The sequence below is a fragment of the Amphiprion ocellaris genome, chromosome 21 (genome assembly GCF_022539595.1).
Source record: "Amphiprion ocellaris isolate individual 3 ecotype Okinawa chromosome 21, ASM2253959v1, whole genome shotgun sequence".
Taxonomy (NCBI): domain Eukaryota; kingdom Metazoa; phylum Chordata; class Actinopteri; family Pomacentridae; genus Amphiprion; species Amphiprion ocellaris.
In genome coordinates this window covers 10,466,763-10,486,144 of record NC_072786.1, presented here as the reverse complement: position 1 = coordinate 10,486,144, position 19,382 = coordinate 10,466,763, and the positions used below count along the sequence as shown (strand labels likewise).

The window sequence follows — 19,382 nt, the reverse complement described above, 5'->3', positions numbered from 1 at the left end:
TGCAGGATTTTTACATTGAAATTGACATCTGTTACATTCAAACTAGCTCAGACAGTGCAGATTATTATACAGTCTGTATTTTGAAGCATAGTGAAGTTTTAAATCTGGTTTCTGTTGCAACAAAGGGGTACAAGTGTAGTAATGAGGACAGACAGGCTGACAGCAACTAGAAATATGGTAGAACGTATGGTGGAAACACCTTCCAAGTTTCCAAAAATGAAAGTTTCCGTTGCTGCAGACATAAAAGAAGCTCCATGCTCAGACGAATGATTAAACTCCAGAAAAGAAAGCCAGGAATGGGGAGGTGTACAGCAACTTGGTTTGTGTAAATTACTTTCACTGCCAGAAACAAAACTAAAGTTCCACACTGCAGGTTTGAAACCAAAAGCTCTAAATGCTCACTGCTTGTAGGTTCCCAACTGCTTTTTTGTCCAAATTTTTCTGTTTTAGACTCCAAGTTGGACAAAATCAAGCAATTTGAAGTTACCACCCAGGGCTCTCAAAAACTGTAGCTGATATTTTTCTTTTGCCTTTTTTGTGGTCCAAAACCATCCAGAAATCAATACTGACTATGATGATTATAATGATTATAATTGCAGCTGCAATCACAATCATTATAATTTCTGATTCATGTTTATTTTTTCCAAAGGAAGAGAAAATATTAGAGCAAAAAATTAAACTTACTCCAAAAGGACAGCTGAGCATTCACATACTTGATAAAAATAAGCTGTTTGAATGTACAGTCATGTGAAAAGGAATGTACAATACATGAAAATGGTTGTTTTGTTGACATATTTTGATATTTGATTCTATTGATAGAGTGCATATTGATAACAAACCAACAAATGACACATAAAATTGTCATTTTTGTGTAATTTACATAGTTTAGATAAATAGGAATTGGAATAAAAGTAAGTTCACCCATATATTTATCACCTTCAAATCCATAAAATTAGAATCAGAGGTTCCAGATTAGGTGTCAATGATATGCTTCTTATTGTCTTATTTAAACTTCTGACATCTGATGTTCTTTTTGCTATTAAAGTTGTGGTGTCATCATGCCAAGATCTAAAGAGATCTCTCTAGCTTGTGGATGCCGATGCATCTAAGAATCAAGTTTGGCCAAAGAACAGACCTTTTAGTGCAAAGAAAGTCTCCAAGAGCGCTATAATTTGCATCTAACTCTGCAGCGGCTGGTGTCAAAATGCCGCATCTACTGTCAGATAGAGGGTTGCACAAATTTAGCCTGTACAGAAAGCGTGCAAGGAAAAAGCCTCCGCTGTCCAAAAAGAACATTAGAGCAGAACTACAGTTTGCCAGTGAACATACAGGCAAAGACCAGACCTTCTGGAATACAGACAAATCAAAGATTGAGTTGTTTGGCCACTGTATCAGTAGACATGTTTGGGCAGAGATGGCTTTTCAGAAGAAGAACCTCACACGAGCTGTGAAGCATGTTGGTAGAATTGTTCTGGTTTTGTGTTGCTTCAGTGCCTCAGGGACTGGACCAGCCTGCAGTCATTGATTCAGCTATGAATTCTGCATCGTATCAAACAGTGCTGGAAGAAAATGTGAGGCAATGTTGAACTGGAAGTGGACTTTTCAGCAGGATAATGGTGCTAAGCACAGTAGCAAATCCACCAAGGAATGACTGAAAAGGATGAAATGGAGGGACATGGAATGGACGAGTCAAAGCCCAGATTTAAATACCATTTTAAATTGGATTTGAAACGGGCAGAATATGTAGAGAAATCCTTAAACATCTTGCAAATGAAGGAGTATTGCATGGGAAAATGGTCAAAAATTGTAGCAAGATGATGTCAGAATGGTGAAAAATTGTGCAAAACACCTACAAGAGCTTATTTCTACTGAAGATGAGAATATAGTTTCTTATTCTAAAGGTGGAATTACTTTTTCCACTATTTGCATTCAATTAATAACTGAAAAAAGCTGAAATGTCTGAAATGTTTCCAACTATACCACCTTTATCTAGAACTAGATAATGTGTACTGTAGATAGAGTGCCTGTAATTACATCCAAACATGCCAAAAAAGCCAGTAATTTCCAATTTTGTACTTATTTTTTGACATGATCTTCTTTGATTTTGGTAAATTTTAAAATCAGCTCCTGCAAGCTGTCAGTAGTTAACAATAAGTAATGGATTTCCATGCATGCAGTAACACACATTTTTAGTTAAGTGGAAAATGATTACTGTGGCATTTAACGTAAATTGTGTTACCTGAATACAAATCGTGATCCTCTGGCACTGTTTCATGTGTTCAATGCAAATATTCACACTTTCATGTAAGAGTATCGTCAAATGTCGGCATACTGAGATATAAGGAAAACAGCCCCGTCTTCATTTCCATAATGCATTTTATTTTTAGATAAGTTCATGGGTTTATTTAAAAAAGTGCTGCATTTGAAGACAAATTATGTTAGGCAGAAATGAAAATAAAATATGTTATTAACAGTAAGTGCACTGTAGACAAAGAGGCTTACTGGTTGTTGTCATGGCATCCCTGCATACATCAATTTAATGGGAAAAAGCTGCAACTTCGTCTTCTAGAGATCTTTCTCTGCACTGTAAATCATTTTTACTTCATTCAGCTGAGAAACTTAAGTTCTTCTACTGCCTTGTAAGTAAGTGAACTGCACTTCAGTTGCTTAATTAGTTCATTAATTGTGAAAGTATTAAACCTGAGTTAAATTAACTGAACACAAGAAAACAAGTTCAATGAAATTAAAATATTAAGTTGAATCAACTGCCCAATGGATACAGACAGACTTGCTTTCCTTTTATATTTTTGGTTTATGGAGTTTTGTCTTCATTTGACTTGGACCTGCAGCTGTGGACACCATGTTTTGAGTAAATACAGGACAATAAGACAATTTGTGAAACTATTCCCAGTTACACTGAGATAAATAATAAAACTTTGAATTTAGTAACCTTTGTCAGGGTCTGAATTGTTTTGATTAATGTGAAACATCACTTATTAGATTTAACACGTACTGAAGAGACACGACAAGTTTTCAGCATGTCTCTGGGGAGTTGAAACTCTCCAACAATCTTAGCTTATATGGCAGTTTTGTATCGTATGAACTTAATTTATTGAGTTGACTGAACTCTCAGCTATATTTCACGTCAAGATGACTCAAGTTATAAGAACTTGTGTGATTCGGTTCTGAAGTGGTTTGAAAATAACAAAATTTACATTTCACATTCAAGCAACAAGAAATGAGCAAATCACATATATTTATATGATGTGAACTAGAAATTAAGAGTTGATCTGATTAAATTTTCTTCACGATATTTTACCGTGTTGTCACCATTCTGCCTCTATGACGGTTCAGAGAGTTTCAACAGATCTTGTACAGATTCACATCTCTATCTGACATCTTCATCACCATCCCACTGCCTCTTAAAGTGTCTGTCGCTGTTCCTCATGATGTGGTCTCGACCCGTGGAGGGACTGGAGGTTGTGCGCTCAGGTGACGGCACAATAAACAGCTCCATTATCAGCAAAGACCTGCAGTGAACTGTGACTTTGGATGTCTTGTTTTGCCCAATATCAGCTGCGCCTTCACAGTTGCACCTCTGATTGGAGAAGCAGCGAATCCTCAGCGCTCTGTTTGACTGTCTTTACCTGCTGATCACATGAGGTAGCAGGTTTTTTTTGGTGTGAGTAGACCGACCAAGAGTTTGTGTGTTGCAACGCCGGAGATGTGACCTTTTCGCCGAAATCATTTTCTTCCTGCGGCCAAACCTCTTCACGCTGAGATGTGTGCGTTTCATTGAAGTCCTATAAAGGAAAAATCTGATCTTGTAGACACGACCACCTGCACTGTGGAGGCACTCGACTGTCCGCATGCCTCTTTGGCTGGTGAATGAGTGGCTCGCGTCGCTTCATAAATCCACAGTATCTAGATAATATCGGGAGGCGTTTGTCACAACGTGGGCTCCGTGGCGTTTTGTGTAGGATAGATACCCCTCTATTCTGAAGACAGCTTAAGCTTATCAGTTTGGGTTTAAGAGATCTGTGCAGGTGGACGGCAGTTGGAAAGGTCTGCAGTACAACCAACTACTGAGCCACAGAAAAGAAGAAAGACAGGAAGAAACATACAGACGGATGACAAATTAAAGGAAAAATCTGGTGGTTCTGTAATGCTGCTGGGGACATTTAGTGGATATCTTTTGGATCCACTTGTCCTTCTTAGAAGGAAGGGTCACCGCTAATCAATACAAAGCTGCTCTGAGTGATCACCTTTATCCTATGATGAAACATTTCTATCCTGATGGGAGTCACAACTTCTCAGAAAACGCTCTCCACAACCATTCTTAAAACAGCGAATGCAGAATATCTTTTGAAAAATGGTGTTTGTCCCTCCAGCTGAGTTCCAGAAACTTGGAGAAACAATCTATACCAGGGTGGTTTAAAGAGATTTTATGTTTTTTTTCCCACATTTGTCACCCATATATAGCAATCAGTTAGGCACATTGTGACATAGCTGAGGACTTGGTTTGTTTGTTGAGGGCGTTTCTATCACAGACTCAATTTAAAGTCATGCATTAAATCATTTTTGGAACAGTTTTACTGTTTGAGTGTTTTATTTGCTAATTGCCTATTTTACATTGCAATTAACAACGGTAAATATTGCTCATAGTGATAATCAGTGGCTATTTCCATTTGAAATATAAGGCAAGAAACAATCTATTGTTTATTTTGCATCACTGATTTCTGTAAGGAGATACGAGCACAAAGTTTTTGTTTCTATGCTGTGAAAAAAAAGACTTTATGGAAGCTGGTATGCTAAAAAAGAAAAAAATATACTGTAACATAATCAATCTCATAAAAATACAGTACTATTCCCTAATTAAATTACATTTTCCAATTCTAATTTTACATGTGTAAACAATCATATGTAATGGTTTGGATAAATACAAGCGTGAAAACAAAGAAAATATCATTACAAAACCAAAACATGTTTTTGTGCTATTTTTAGAAATATATTTACAGAACTTACAGAATTTAAAAGCTTCATGTTTTGTTTTTCTTTAACAAATTGAAATTTTATGGGGAGTCCATAAAATAAGAAAGACAATGCTGTAAACAAATGTATTGTTTATTATGTGGAGTGTTCCTTTCTGCTTTTAATAATCTTATATTTTGAAAATATAGAATTTAACAGAGACTAGAATTAATCACACACATTTCTCTGCAAAGAAATGGGATCTTGATTAATATACAGCAAAGTATACATTTACAAAATCCACGAGACCAAACAAAGTCACATATTTGGTACTGTATGCACTGCATTTACAGTAGGTGTACATCAGGCATGAACAAGAACAAATTCAATTTAACATGCAGCTAATCATGTTAGGATCTTAAATGGAATCTGTAACAATTGCTGCACTTTGATTTAGATTTTGCTTTATAACACATTATAACGCACCTCACATAATAAACTAGACAATACTGGATAAATAATTGTAGCTTTTACATCTTCTGTCATCTAAATATGACTTTAAAATCAGGACTTTTACATGAAATCTAGTGTTTTTGTATTGTGCTATCACATGTTAACCGAAGCTGAAGGAATGTGACTGAAAATAATATTTGCTTTTGAGCACACAGAGGCACAAGTGTGGGCATATTTTTTATGTCAGACTGTAATTTACCGTTTCCTTCCTTCATTGTCACGAAAAAAACAAAACAGACACAAACACACATTCACACACAGATGCCTTTATTGCTGTTCATATTACAAAATCCCACAGCTTGATATTATTGCCATGCAAATCTCAGATGCTTGTCTCCACAAATGCAATCTCATTTGTTTATCCAAGACTCCGACTCTGCTCACTTCGGGGACGTCGGGAAGGGGAGGAGGGCGCTGACAGAAAAGACCTCAAACGCCACAAATGGGATTTCAATCAGTTTTAATCTGCTTGAGTCCTTGAGGTCTGCTCTCTGTTGTAATATGCCTTTACCTTGGCTGACACGATCGGCGTCCTTCATGCCTGAGACTCTGTTCGCATCGGTCATCCCGTGCATGCAGGATTATCCGCAGCTCCATCGCCGGCCTCGCGTGGCTTCCACTACTCTACCTGGTAATGAAATCGGAGGGGAAAAGCTGCAGGAGTGTTGATCCTGAAGGGTCTGTTGTTGTGCATTTTCCATCTTCCAGCTGTTTGCTTTGACGAGGTGAAAATGGGAGATAAGCCGTGAGCATGCGAAGCTTTCTGCTGCTGTTAGTTGCATGAGTTTATAAAGGGAGGCCAGCTCGGAGAAAAGAAAGCAAAACCCTCCAGAATTGCATTTTTGTGATATGAAATGCTCCTCTGACCTTTTCCTTTTATTCCATTACTTATTTCGTCCTCTCTCCTTGCTTTTTACAGTCACTTTGTCTCTCTCTATAATGTACATCTTCACTGGTTCTATCCATTGAGGCCTGTATCGGGCCCCAGTGTTGCATAAGTACACCCTCCAGTATCTGCAATTTCATGCTCTTGAGCCTTTTTACGTCTGTGCATGATGACTTTTAAGAGGGACGATATTTATTCTTATTAGGGGACCAGGAGAGGCTATTATAGAGAAGCAGAGTTACCTAGTCATGGTGGCTGCAGGGGTGATGGAGCTACAACTCCAGAGACTTAGAGGAGCTTGTTGAGGGTCATTGTGGTCGTGGCCGTGGTGGCTCAGCAGGGAGTTTGTTCCTGACATGAATATGTTTGTTTAATCTCCTTCTGCTGAGATCCTGACACTGATGAAAGCCCCATAGGTGATCAGTTTGAACAGGTTTAGGCCTGCAGATGATACTTTGATGCGTGGTTTTACAGTACAGTATTTGTTTTTACCTTTTATTCCACTAGTTTACTACATTTGAAATCAAATATTGTGATTTTTACTTAACCAATTAGTCCTGACTTGTTGCGATATACTGCTCACAACCATAATATCAAAAATAAGAAGCACTGATTTAATGTTAACAACACACATATGATGATATTGTGAGTAATTCTGAATCTCTCTGCTTCTCCCTCTATTTGTATTTTAATTCATTTACACAAAAAGAGATAAAACACACAGTAAACTAAGTTAAAGATGACTTTGACTGATGTAGGGATGGTAATGACTAACAGGCATTCGAGTAATCGCTGTTAATACTTTACCTGTTTAAAAATATATTAACCAGTAAGGCAGAAAACAAAGGACATGCATGTGAGAAAATGTGTTTCAGATTGGTGCCTAGTTGTGTCACCAGGTTACTGTTTAGCTGACTGTTTAACACTGTAGTAACCTGAGGAGGCAGTCAGAGAGTATTGTTGAGAGTAAGCAACCAAAGGACCACCATGACAAAGACTTCTGTGACACTTAATGACATCGGAACAGACAATGAGATTGGTGTGTGTAAACAGAACTTTTCATTTTGACATGTCCACTGGTTAGCAACAGCATATAAACATAGGGACTAACATTAGCTGTACTCTATTTCTGTTACTAATTACGATTAAGATGATGAGTAATGCTGCCGGTCATCCGAAAATTCATGAAAATTTTCATCGATAATTGTGCAGTGTTGTAGGTAAGATCTTTCTTACAAAACTACAGACTCAGTTTTTGAGCCTTACTTCCCAATGATTAAAAATAAAAACTTGTTAAATATGCTGTGCAAAAAAAAAAACTTCTTTTAAGAAAATAGGGTTGTTGTGGTGTAATCATATTCAGAAATGTCTTTAGGAGATTTAGCATTTTTACACAACAATCTACAGTCTATAGAATAATTTAAATTACTTGTACACTTTGCATAATACATACAGATCAAACAAGCCTTTTTTCTCCATAATCTTACTTTCTGCTTCACATTTTGCTCACATCACTTTTGTAAGATTTTGAATTCTCTACTTTTACTAGTAATGAAGCCTTTTTAAAAGATGTGCCATTGCTGCATTCACATAAACAAAGCCCTTCTCCCACCACTGCTTACACACAACTCGCATTGTCATTTTAGTGAAGCTGCATTGCCGAGCTGTAAGAGCAACCGTCCTCCCACCGCACGCCACATCCCTGGGTAGCTTTTGCATATGAGGAATTGTTCCAGTGAATCAGGCAGTGATAGAGAAAACAGTATGCGTCAGACTCAGTCTCTGGGCTATTAGACAGTACCAGAGCTCCAATCACGCTGCATCAGCCCACTGGTTTGATTTGATCCTGGTAGGATAGGAAGGGGCCGCGGTCTGTTGGGAAAACACGGACTGTCATCTCTGGTAGCCGGTTAGCGAGCTAGCCGCCGCCGCCTCTTCATTTTCCACCTTTTTTTTCCGTTTTGCACAAGCGTAGCGCCGAGTGAAGACGGATGACCACGGGCCTTGGCCTTGTCAAAACGAGGAGGAGGCGGAGAGGGCAGGCAGATGGGGACTGCAGCCTGAGGTGGGATGCTTCTCCTTGGGTGTGCTGGCTTTAAGGCTGCAGCCTCCTAACTGGAGCGGGACACAAATCACATGCTGTTTTTTATAAACCAATCACACCCAGGACACGCAACCCCCCCAGCCTGCTCCTCTTTGCCTGCTTAACATTGGTGCCATCGACCAAATCCATTTTCTCATTACAGAAATCCATTCAGAACTGCTAAAATATCCAACAGCATAATAACAGGCATAAAAAACCCACAATTCCTCCATGTTTTGCTACCCATTTTATCATAAATGTGTCTAAAGAGTGTGTTTTTCTTTTCTTTGTGTTGTTTTATATAAGGTATAAATCTACTGTGATGCATCCAGGAGCATGTTTTGGCCTCTAACTCGGCTTCTACCAAACATTACTGTGCAGGGTTGCAAGGAAAAAAATTGTATTTTACGCTCCTTTTGTGAATTAGGTCAGAGAATAAAGTGTTCAGATGAGGACAGGCTTGAGCAAGCTTCCAGGCAGTGATGTATAAAAGATTTCATTTTAACACACTAGATTTTAATCAGAAAAGCCCAAATCTGTTTAACTTTTCATCATTATTTTTTTCAAATTTTCAGCGGGAGGTTGTATAATAATCAGGTTGGCTGCTTAATAATACAGGAATAAAACATGCTTTTAATTACACTTAAGCTGCGTTCCTTTTGAGATTATTATTTTTTGAACATTGACATGAGCAAGTATTTTGGCGTCACTCCTCTCGCACTGATGTTTGTTTTAAAAGCGACAGAAGCTCTCAGAAACTCAAGTGTTAAAAGCTAGAAATAGCGATTTCTTCCTTCCCCATACGTTCCTCAAACACGATCGAGGCAACTTGCTCCAACTGTCAAGCCATCAGTTTTACAGAGAGACGATGAGAACAAAAAAAAACAAAAAAAAAAAGTCCCAAATGAGGAGCATCGTCTGTGTTTTCGACATTTTTTCTTTTTGGGCACTTGGAATTTTTGGAGAATCTTACAGCGGCACTCTCCCTCCAGACTGACTGGTATCAAAACAGCCTCTTTGTGAATTTCCACGCACACAAATTCTGAACTAGTTTGTGTTTTGCAGCATGACAAGCAGAAATATAATACAAAGAATGCTTGTGTTTTCCCCGTAGGGTAAAGAGCTGACGAGCGGTTGAACATTAGCATAAAAATAATGCAAAGTGTCGTGTTTCTGCCTTTCATTGTGTGGCAGAGTTACAGCAAGTTTCTTCCATCCATTAACCTTGCATTATGTTGCTTTGTAGCCTCGTCCCTGTGGAATTCTTCAATACGGCAAATCCATTCTTCACAGCTATTTTTAAAAAAATGACCTTTTTTATTCAATTTCTCATTAAATGATGACTTACAAGCATAAACATGCCTGAATCTTTGTTAGTAGAAGCATATTATTGAATAAACCGACTTTTATACCTACTTACAAACAATGAGTGTATTTTAAAGTTCCCTTTTACATAAATCAATAGATATTAGGGCCGCAAATAATGATTATTTTCATTGTAGATTCATCTGACGTTTGTTTTCTTGATTAACTGAGTAGTAATTTGGTCATAAACTGGTGAAAAATGTGGATCCTAAAGCCCAAGATGACATCCGCAAATGATTCAGTTTGATTTATTGGTTAATTTCAGGCATGTTGCAATACCATAAAGGCAAGAAAAGAGAAAATAAACACAAAAGGAAGACAAAACCTTTACATTAAGTTTGAAAATGAGTAGGATGAAGTTTAACTTATTAAATCCAACCTGCTACATGTGTTTACAGCTCATATTTTACTATTTCCTGTTCGATTCAAACCTTATGCATGTATAGCTACAAAGAACACCTTTACAGTTACATGTTATCATATTTTTATTTTAATATTTTGAGATTATTCCATAAGTTCACCACACAAACTGAAAAAAACATCTACTCTTCATGGTGGTACAAGCAAATGGCTTTTTAAAATGTATTATTCTTCTTAATTTACAGTATAAAATGTTGCTTTTGAGCAGTTGTTGTTCGAGAGTTTCATATCATTTGCTTTGTTTGGTCCTCAAGCTAAAGATATTTAGTTTGCAATCACAGAGATACAAAGAAACCAGAAAATATTCAAATTTAAGAAGCTGGAAGCTTAGAATTTAGACCTTTTTTCTATAAAAATGACTCAAACTGATTAGCAAAATAGCTTTCAACTATTACAACTAATCATTGCATCTCTAACATACACAGATAAAAACTGAGGTTATGTTAACCTTGTCGCCGAAATACTCCCATGATTCTCATAATTTTAAATAATAACCCAAACACTTTGCTGGATTGTTGGTAAATTGCAGTGAAGAAAAAGAGGAAATTTGTCCCAGTATCTGTCTTGCTTTCCCAGAGAAGAAGACAAAAAACTGTATATATAATGTGACATTGAACATGAAACTGTTTTCGTATTGGCTTGCTGTACACTCTTGAGTTTAAACCCACAGAATCTGGTTTTACTAGCAGCTTCTTCTTACACTGGAAACTACATAAGCATCTCTGAAACACATAAGAAACCGATAATGAATGGAGGGTTAAAAGATGATTAGTAAATGAGTAAATGGGCGTACAACTGATCGTCCAGCACAGGCTTTTAATTGGCTGAGCTCAAGTATTTCATCACATCTTTCTCTGATCCCCACAATCGTTTTTGCGAAAACAGATTACTGCCACGTCTTCTTTTCCCCAGTGATGGATGCTACTACAACCAAAACATGAATAACTACTCCACTGGATGTATGTATGTGTGTGCGGGAGCAATTCCACATGCATACATTGACTGTAAATATTTAATATCCCCCATGATATAACTCATACAGATGCCATAATGAATTCAGGCGAGCCGTTACGCTCTCTCTTAATGAAGCTGCATTATCCACGTAGCCCATTGCGCTCGGCGTTCATAAATCTGCTGGCGCAACGTGATGAAGTGGACCCAGGTGTTCCAAGGTTCTGAGATGTTGATAACGTCAGGTGTTATTGATGCCCCATTGTTGTGCATCTTGCTCTCTGTGTTTTATTATAATTAATCCAGGCCGAATGAGAAGGAGGCCACTGAAGCCGTCTCAGAAAGTGCTCGATAAGCGAACATAATGACTAAAAACGCAACTTGCGTTTAAGCTTCCAGTGGCGTGAGGTCATCTTTTTTTGGCTTTATTTTGAAATCCGATGTTACCCGAGCGACGGTGAGTCACCAGTGATTTTTGCTCTGGATGTGGAAAAATAAAAAAATCATTTACGGCTCATTCCCGCTAAGTTCTGCGCTGATTTAATGCCAAATCGTTCAGCTGAAGATCAACTGGGTACTAAGTGCGCATGAAGAGGGATGTTGGCTCGCTAGATTGCCTTCATGTGCTCTGTCTGGCTTTCAAATGAGCCATCGGGCCCTTGTGTTGAAGCATTACGGAGCTCTTCATAAAGCGAGATCCTCAGCGAGGCCGGCACACCAATCACTCGGTGAGCTCATCAGAGTCATCCGAACATCTCAGCCCTGTAAATCTTTAAGAGCCGACATGTCTCGGCTTCCACAGAACACACTCACAGATACACTCCCATGCTGTATATATCCTGCATTAATAACAGGCAGTTTCTCCACTTCCCACCCTTCGTTCTCTACAGTCCTGTGTATCTTCATCTCTGCAGTCTTTTGGCTCCAACATCCCGCTGTGCGCCTTCCTAAACGCCTGCCAACTGCCCCTCCACCGCTCCCACTAGTCCGCTCACGGGCGCTGTCGTGGTTGATGGTCCGTGCGCTCGCCATCTCCACCTCACTGGTCTAATTGGAAGAGAAAAGTTCCCCCGCCGTGAACGCCGTGTCCGAGGGCCGATGTCTGTTCGCGAGGCTACGAGCGATGAACAATTAATAAATAATTACTCCTTCCACGGACCCTCTCGAGGGGGGGCCGCGATTTCCAGCAGGAGGAGGGTGTCAAGTGGGTCTGTAGTCTTAACTACTGCTGAAACACTGCAACTGAATAGTGGTTAAAGCGTCCATCTGTGAGGTTTCTTTCTTTATTTCTGTGTACAGTACTATGTATTCACTTCGTGTACTTTCATGACGTTGCTACAGATAATTTTTTGTTTTCTTTGGTGGCACAAATCGAGCAACAGCATAAACATGAATACTAAAATGCAGAAGTGATAACTATACGGAATCTGTCTCTGTTTACATGAATAACAAATTAGTGCAAATGCTCAAATCAAATCTGTGGCTGTAATTTAAATCTCTATTATTTACACTATCTGCTCCAGTTCTGACTGACAAATTCAATGAAAAACAGATGTGTTAAATTAACTATATGCAGTTGCTAATGGTAGCCTGTGCAAAGTAGGTTACTCCTGTCAACTATGCTAAGAAATGCATAGTGTGTACACAATAATCTCAATATAACGAAGGCTAATTTTACCCTCTGAATCCCAGAATCTGCCAGCGACTTTCAAAGATGCGTTATCTATCAAAAAAGCTCTAAAATTACGCCATTTATCAGAGCAAGAAACTATAAAAGCAGAAAAAGTCATCAGTTTTTCAAGCTCACAATGGTCCTTAACCTAAACATGTGTGACTACTGGTTCCACTGGGAAAATTCCACAAGTTTAAGCTCAAAATCATATGTACCAGTTGAAGGTTCACTATAGAATAAACGGTTTGCGTCAACCAAATTTTGTAAAAAACAAACAAAAAACCCCACAAAGAACTACTTAAATTTCTGCAATCAAGAAGCCACAGATAACACAATTACAACCAAGACTCCTGATAAATATTGAGTGACTTCTCAGCTGAACTGCAGGCTGTGTAATACCAGATAGCAAACAATACATGGAAACATTATTTGAATTACCAAAAATCACCAAAATTCAGGGGCTATTTGTCTGAACTTGGCTGAACTGCAGGCTGTGTATGCACAGAGCAGATAGCAAAGAATTAAAGAAGCACAATAAAACTGTAAGTCGTAAATTAACTCTAGCATGTAGAGTCACAATTGTTTGTCAGTGTTAGTAAAATCTGTGGTCACATTTTTGTAAAATGAATCAAATCAAAGAAATTCAGCTCTCATTCAATTTGTATATGATTTCTGGCATTCTAAGTGTGTCAGTCAATACATATCTGAGTTCTCTCTACTTCTAGCTGTGGTTGTGCTGTTTCCATAAGGGTGCAGGACTTTATACTGTAGGGAAAAATGAGCCCATGGCCAAGAAAAATGTAACTTTACGTAACAAAAAAAGTGCACAAAAAACGCTTGGGGTTAAAGCATAAAGATATAAAGAAAATAAAACAATGCTTAGAAAACGCAGCACATGCATCATATTTCTGTTCTGTGTTCTGAACAGTGTGTTTTCCATTTGTCATCTACGAGCATTTCAGACATCATCAAGCATTCGAGAAAATGCTACAGTCTCTTAGCTGCATATACAGACGTACATTTCCCCCCTTTGGCAAACATTGACACAAACAACTCGTTCTTGAGCAATTCTCTGTGTAAATGTCGGCGTGTGACAAGCTCGCTGTTCACTTGTTGGATTGTGAAGCCGCTTTCACTGCCACTTCCTGAAGGAGGCCCAGACAAGGTGGGCCAATCATGTGTCGGGTTCTCGTGTCATTGACGAAGGAGGAGGAGGGTGGAGGGTTGAAGCTGCCAAGAAGGGCCTGCAAGTGTTCACTCACTCATTCACTCATTCACTCACATCCAACACACACAGGCCCAGCTGGCAGCGAGGGAGAAAGCGCTTTTCCCTTTTTAACCTCCATTACTCACGAGGTGCTGATTCCATATGATGGGTGTCGGAGCCCTGCAGTGTACGGCTCCTCGTCTTCTCTTTCATCTCTACCTCGTCATTACAGTCACTTTTTTATTCTTTTAAAGAGCTGGAAGGAAACACGTGGCTGCGGTCCCAGTTGGATGTATATATATGTATGCGTGGAAGCAGGGGACACAATGTGATGGACCAGCAACATGATATTACAGCTCTGCCGGGAGTCAAGGATCTGTGCTAGCTTTGCCACAGACGTGAGGGGAAAGTCAATCGCGGAGGGAAAAGGGGAGGTCATATGTAGCAGTCTTTACTCCTACAGTGTCAAAACACAAGCAGCAACACAGTGAAAGCAGTTACCTGCCTAATTGTGTCACTGTATTAAGCTCATGTTGGCTAATTTTCACCTTTAATGACGGACAAAAAAACCAAGATGAGCTGAATTACTTTTATGGATTTTTTGTTTTTCATCTAGTTGCTTAAGTGTGGCCTTCACGTGATCTGGAAGTGGGCTTGTGTCGCTGCAGCAGGAAGCAATTTGGTGGTCAGTGGATGTAAATATAACGCGGTTGTGATTATTCTTTATCTTCCTCATTAAAGCAGCGGAGGAACAGCTGCACGAGTACACCAGGCAGCTAAAGAAGGGAGGCACTCTATTGTGACTGAAATGATAAAATGCGTAATTAGGTAGTCAATGTTGTGTTCCATCTCACTCTCTCTTCCCACCACTCTGTCTTGTGCTGATAGGTGCAACTCTGTGTTTCCTCTCCATTTTCAGAAATGATGTTGTTCATTAATGCAATGCAATTTCAGACGAGGGCCCTCTCTCTCTCTCTCTCTCTCTCTCTCTCTCTCTCTCTCTCTCCCTCTCTCTCTCTCTCTCCCTCTGTCTCTCTCTCTCTCTCTCTCTCTCTCTCTCTCTCTCCCTCTGTCTCTCTCTCTCTCTCTCTCTCTCTCTCTCTCTCTCCCTCTGTCTCTCTCTCTCTCTCTCTTTCTCGCTGCTGCGTTTTGTCTTTGGTAATTTACCTTTATTGGCTGGCTTAGCAATTTCATCTGAACATGGGTTCATTTAATAATGTATGCGTCTCGTTGTTGTGTACCGTTCACAAACCCCACCTGTAATTGCTGTGCAGCTGCGTGCACTCGGCCGGATGGATGCACCAGCTGAATGCGAGGACTCGGTGCCAGAAGACGAGAAAACAAAAGAGGAACAGGACTGGAAGATCAAACAGTTCTGTATGTGCTGTTTTCTCCCCTTTACATCATGTCAAACAGCTGATTTAAAGATGATTAATATGAACTGTTTGACATTTTGTGAAATCATTAGCGAGTTTGATGAGAGCATTTATACTTCACTTCGCTTAGTTTAGCACAAACACTGGGAAAAAAAGTGAAACCACTGGCCTGGATTTTTTTGCAAAAGTAACACAACGCATCATACTAGTCCTCATAAATATTACATTTGTACACAACCAAACTGCATTCTCAATTAAGCTTTGAGGGAAACTTATTTTCAGGTGGATTATGTTTGTTTGCAGCATATTGTCCCAAAGACGTTTCAAATCAACAATATATTTACTATTTTTTTAGTTGCTTTACAGTTGCACCTTTTCATTCAACCAATCATCTATTATATGGGGCGGGGCTTGTCACCTTGGTAACCCAGGAAATGGAAAACCAGGTACAAATAGATTGGGAACAATGTTACCCAAACCATGATATTTTTCCAAACCCTAAGCAAATAATTTTTGTTCCTAAATTTGACCAAGCTTCTAACTTGTTAACATGTCTAATGACGTGTGATATTTTTTAGAAACTTAACTTAGTTTTTGTGATTAAACCAAACGTGAACAACTGGGGCTGATGGTTGAATCCAAAAGTCCAGGTTAATGCCTCCATCCTCCTATTGTACCTGATAATTCAGACTCTGTGACTCCTTTGAACCGGCCACCATTTCTGCCATGTCACAGGTCTCAAATTGCATTTATATTAAATTACTGTAAAATGAAATGATGTTCCCTTCAAAACATTATTGAGAAGGCAGTTTAGTTATGTAGGAATGTAATTTGGTGGAGACAGGGTTGTGATAGCAATAAGAAAATTGTTTCATAGAACGCTCCATGGTTTCCTAAATGCATTAGATGCAAACTGTCGTGAAAACAACTTGAGTGGACTCATTTTTTCTCTCTCTAACATCAAGTCTTGCATCTATGAAAATAGCACAATCATGATGGGAAGTAAACAGCTCAGAAATGTCTTCTGTGCGGTGTTACACAGACATTTATTTTACAAAAACTGAAAAACACAGGTGTTAACATCATCAGAATCCTCACCTGCTCAGTTTTAACACTGCCTGCAGTTCAGCCGAGTTCAGGCAAAGAGTCACTTAATTTTGGTCACATGATTGTTGGTCATGGCTGAGTTAATCATGACCTCACAGCTAATGTGTTGAAGTTCAGAATTTTTTATTTTTTTTTTTAAATCTGGTTTATTTTTATTAATTGTTTTTACATGAGACATGTTGAATAGAATGACTTTGAGATGAAATATCACAATTTAATATTGAATTTGGTTGAGTTTTCAAACTAAATGGCACACAGATAAATAAGAGCAAAACTCTCACAAAGTATAAAATCCAGTGATTGGCAGTTTCTGCCTTTGATTAATGGTGACTTTGTTAAAGAGAACATGCTGTTCAAAAAAACGCTGGCAGATTTTGGTAGTCAGAGGGTTAATAGTCACTCAGAATGAGATCATTTCTTTATCTTTAGTCATTTTTATAAGTAGATTTCTTTTTTTGTGTGTGTTTTTCTCTATTGGGGACCTTGATGACTGGTTTGCAGTGATTAATTCAACATAAGGTGGTTACAAAGTAAACGTTTTTACTCTTAAAACCTTTTAATAATCATCAATATCAACTGAAATTAAACACTTCGTTGTGACTGACATATTTTTCTGCTAGGTCATACACCTTGTTTGCTAAATTTGTACACAAACCAAAGCAGAAAAATGACAATACACTATTTTAACAAATAGAATCCCTGCTTGGGTTTTAACGTCACAGATTTTATAACCTTTAGACAGAGCTCTGCCCTTTCGTCGCCTTTAATGCTAAGCTAAGCTAGCATAAAAGGGAATAAACATCTTTTGATATGTGTTCGTACATCATGCGGATCCACTCCTGTGTCACCGACTGCGCTACTACATGCCCTGTGCTCTTCTGCTGTGTTAGTGTGTCTGTGCTGTCCTGAAACACAACTGCAGTCACCCTCCACTCTCATCTAATTGTTCTGCAAAGCCCCGCGAGGAGGATCGTGGTCACAGTTGTCTTTGTCCTTGGGTTGGAGCACCACTGGCTCACCTTGCCAGTAATAAAAAAAAAAAAAAAAAAGGAAGCCAGGCCTTCTGTTAAGTGCACACGTACACATAAAAATGTGTGTGTGCAGATGCGTAGATGTTGGCGTCCCTCAGTAGGAGGACAGACATCATTATCCCCACCCTTCACACCATCCTGTCCACAGAAACCTTTTAATCTCCTTGTAAAATAAATAAATAAAACCTGAACAAAACTGGATGAATTAAGTAAAATAGAACCCCTCCTCTGCTCTTTATGCATCATCCTGGGGGTAATTTTTATAAGAGCCGGTTATGGGACATCACATGGCCAAAATAATATTAGCATGGCGGTGACAGGCATGTGAAGGCAAGATGAATCTGGGATAAAAATAAAGGCAAATGAATACAAATGGTGTCTCCTTCACCTAGAGGGGCAAATAAATCATACATGGACTAATGTGGTGTGTTCCTGCTTCCTCTCTCTGTTGCCTTTTTTGACATTTTTTCTGTCGCCGACCCGCACAGACACACACTCTCCTTCTCGTTTTCATTCCCCGACTCGTATCATCTGATTAAGTTAGCCGCAAAGTGTCCTTCTGTATTAATAATCTGCTTGGGGAGGTGAGGAAGGGGGGGAAGCAGAGGTATTTACTGTGTGTAGGTGTCAGAATGTCACGGTGGAGAAATGGGAAAATGCCAGCCTACGACGTGAAATGTTGTGTTACTTTCCATATCATTTTGTTTACCTGTGTGGTCCGCTGGTGACTAAAGAACACACAAATAAACCTCTCAGATTGGAGGTGTCAGCTCAAGTGCTCTCCTGCTGTAGAGGTACATTTGTACAAGTGAAATAGTGCTTTTCACAATAATTGAAACAGCAGGTTCCATTTTAACAGCAGAGCTGCTGTCTTAACCTGACATCGACTGTACGCTGTGTTTTGACTCGTAGTGTGTACCTGAGGCGCACATCGGGTCTTAGAATAACAATTGTAACAGCTAAAGTGGTAAATGGCCTGCTCTTACATCGCACTTTTCACTGAAAATGAAAGTGGTTTACAGTGTTTCTCATGTACCCAGCTTCAGGTTCAGTGTCCTGCTTAAGGATACGTCACCAGGTTTGGATTAAAACGTAAAATCTATGATTAGCAGTCAACCTGCTCTAGCACTTGAGCCACATCTATTTCAAAATAGTTGCAAGCGATGTTCTTTCAATATTTTTTCAGCATTTATTTTAATCATGTACTGCCTTATAGTAAAGTTAAAATGTAGCTTGTTGCAATTAAGAAAAATCTGTATTACGATATAAATCATACAACTAAACTGAATTCTCATTTCTGTTTTGAATGAAGCGTAATTTTATTTTGAAACAAACCTGTTTTCTCAGTGAAAGTTAAAACTGTAACATAGTAGGAAAGGCTTTTAGTTTGAAAGAGCCACAAAGTCCACATAAGGAGGCAAACATGACAATAAATCTTTTACTTTACTTACAGTGTTCACTCCCTGTTTGGTTAGATTTAGGCACCAAAATCACGTGGATAAGTTCAGGAAAATATCACGCTTTGTTCAAATAATTTATAACGATAAAATGCCAGAAGGTTTGCTAACTTTACGCATCAAAACTATGCGGGTAAGTTTAGCAGAATAGAAGGATTTGGGTTAAATTTTGTTTTGAAATGTTCTTATTTTCAGTTTTTCCACCATTTTATGGCTTACCAGGGTAACAAGTACCGCCCCTGACTAATATATGATTGGTTAATTGGTATATAGATGATGATTTAAAACATTTCTGTGATTTGTGACTAGCAAATGTAACCCACCAAGCATGTAATTGTGCATG

The 19,382-nt window shown here is 38.8% G+C and overlaps 1 protein-coding gene across 3 annotated transcripts in view; it reads left to right on the top strand.

The window, feature by feature from the left end:
• Window positions 1–19,382, top strand: part of LOC111565695 (chemokine-like protein TAFA-5) — a 204,798-nt gene that overhangs the window by 126,932 nt on the left and 58,484 nt on the right. The gene's annotated exons all lie outside the window — the stretch shown is intronic.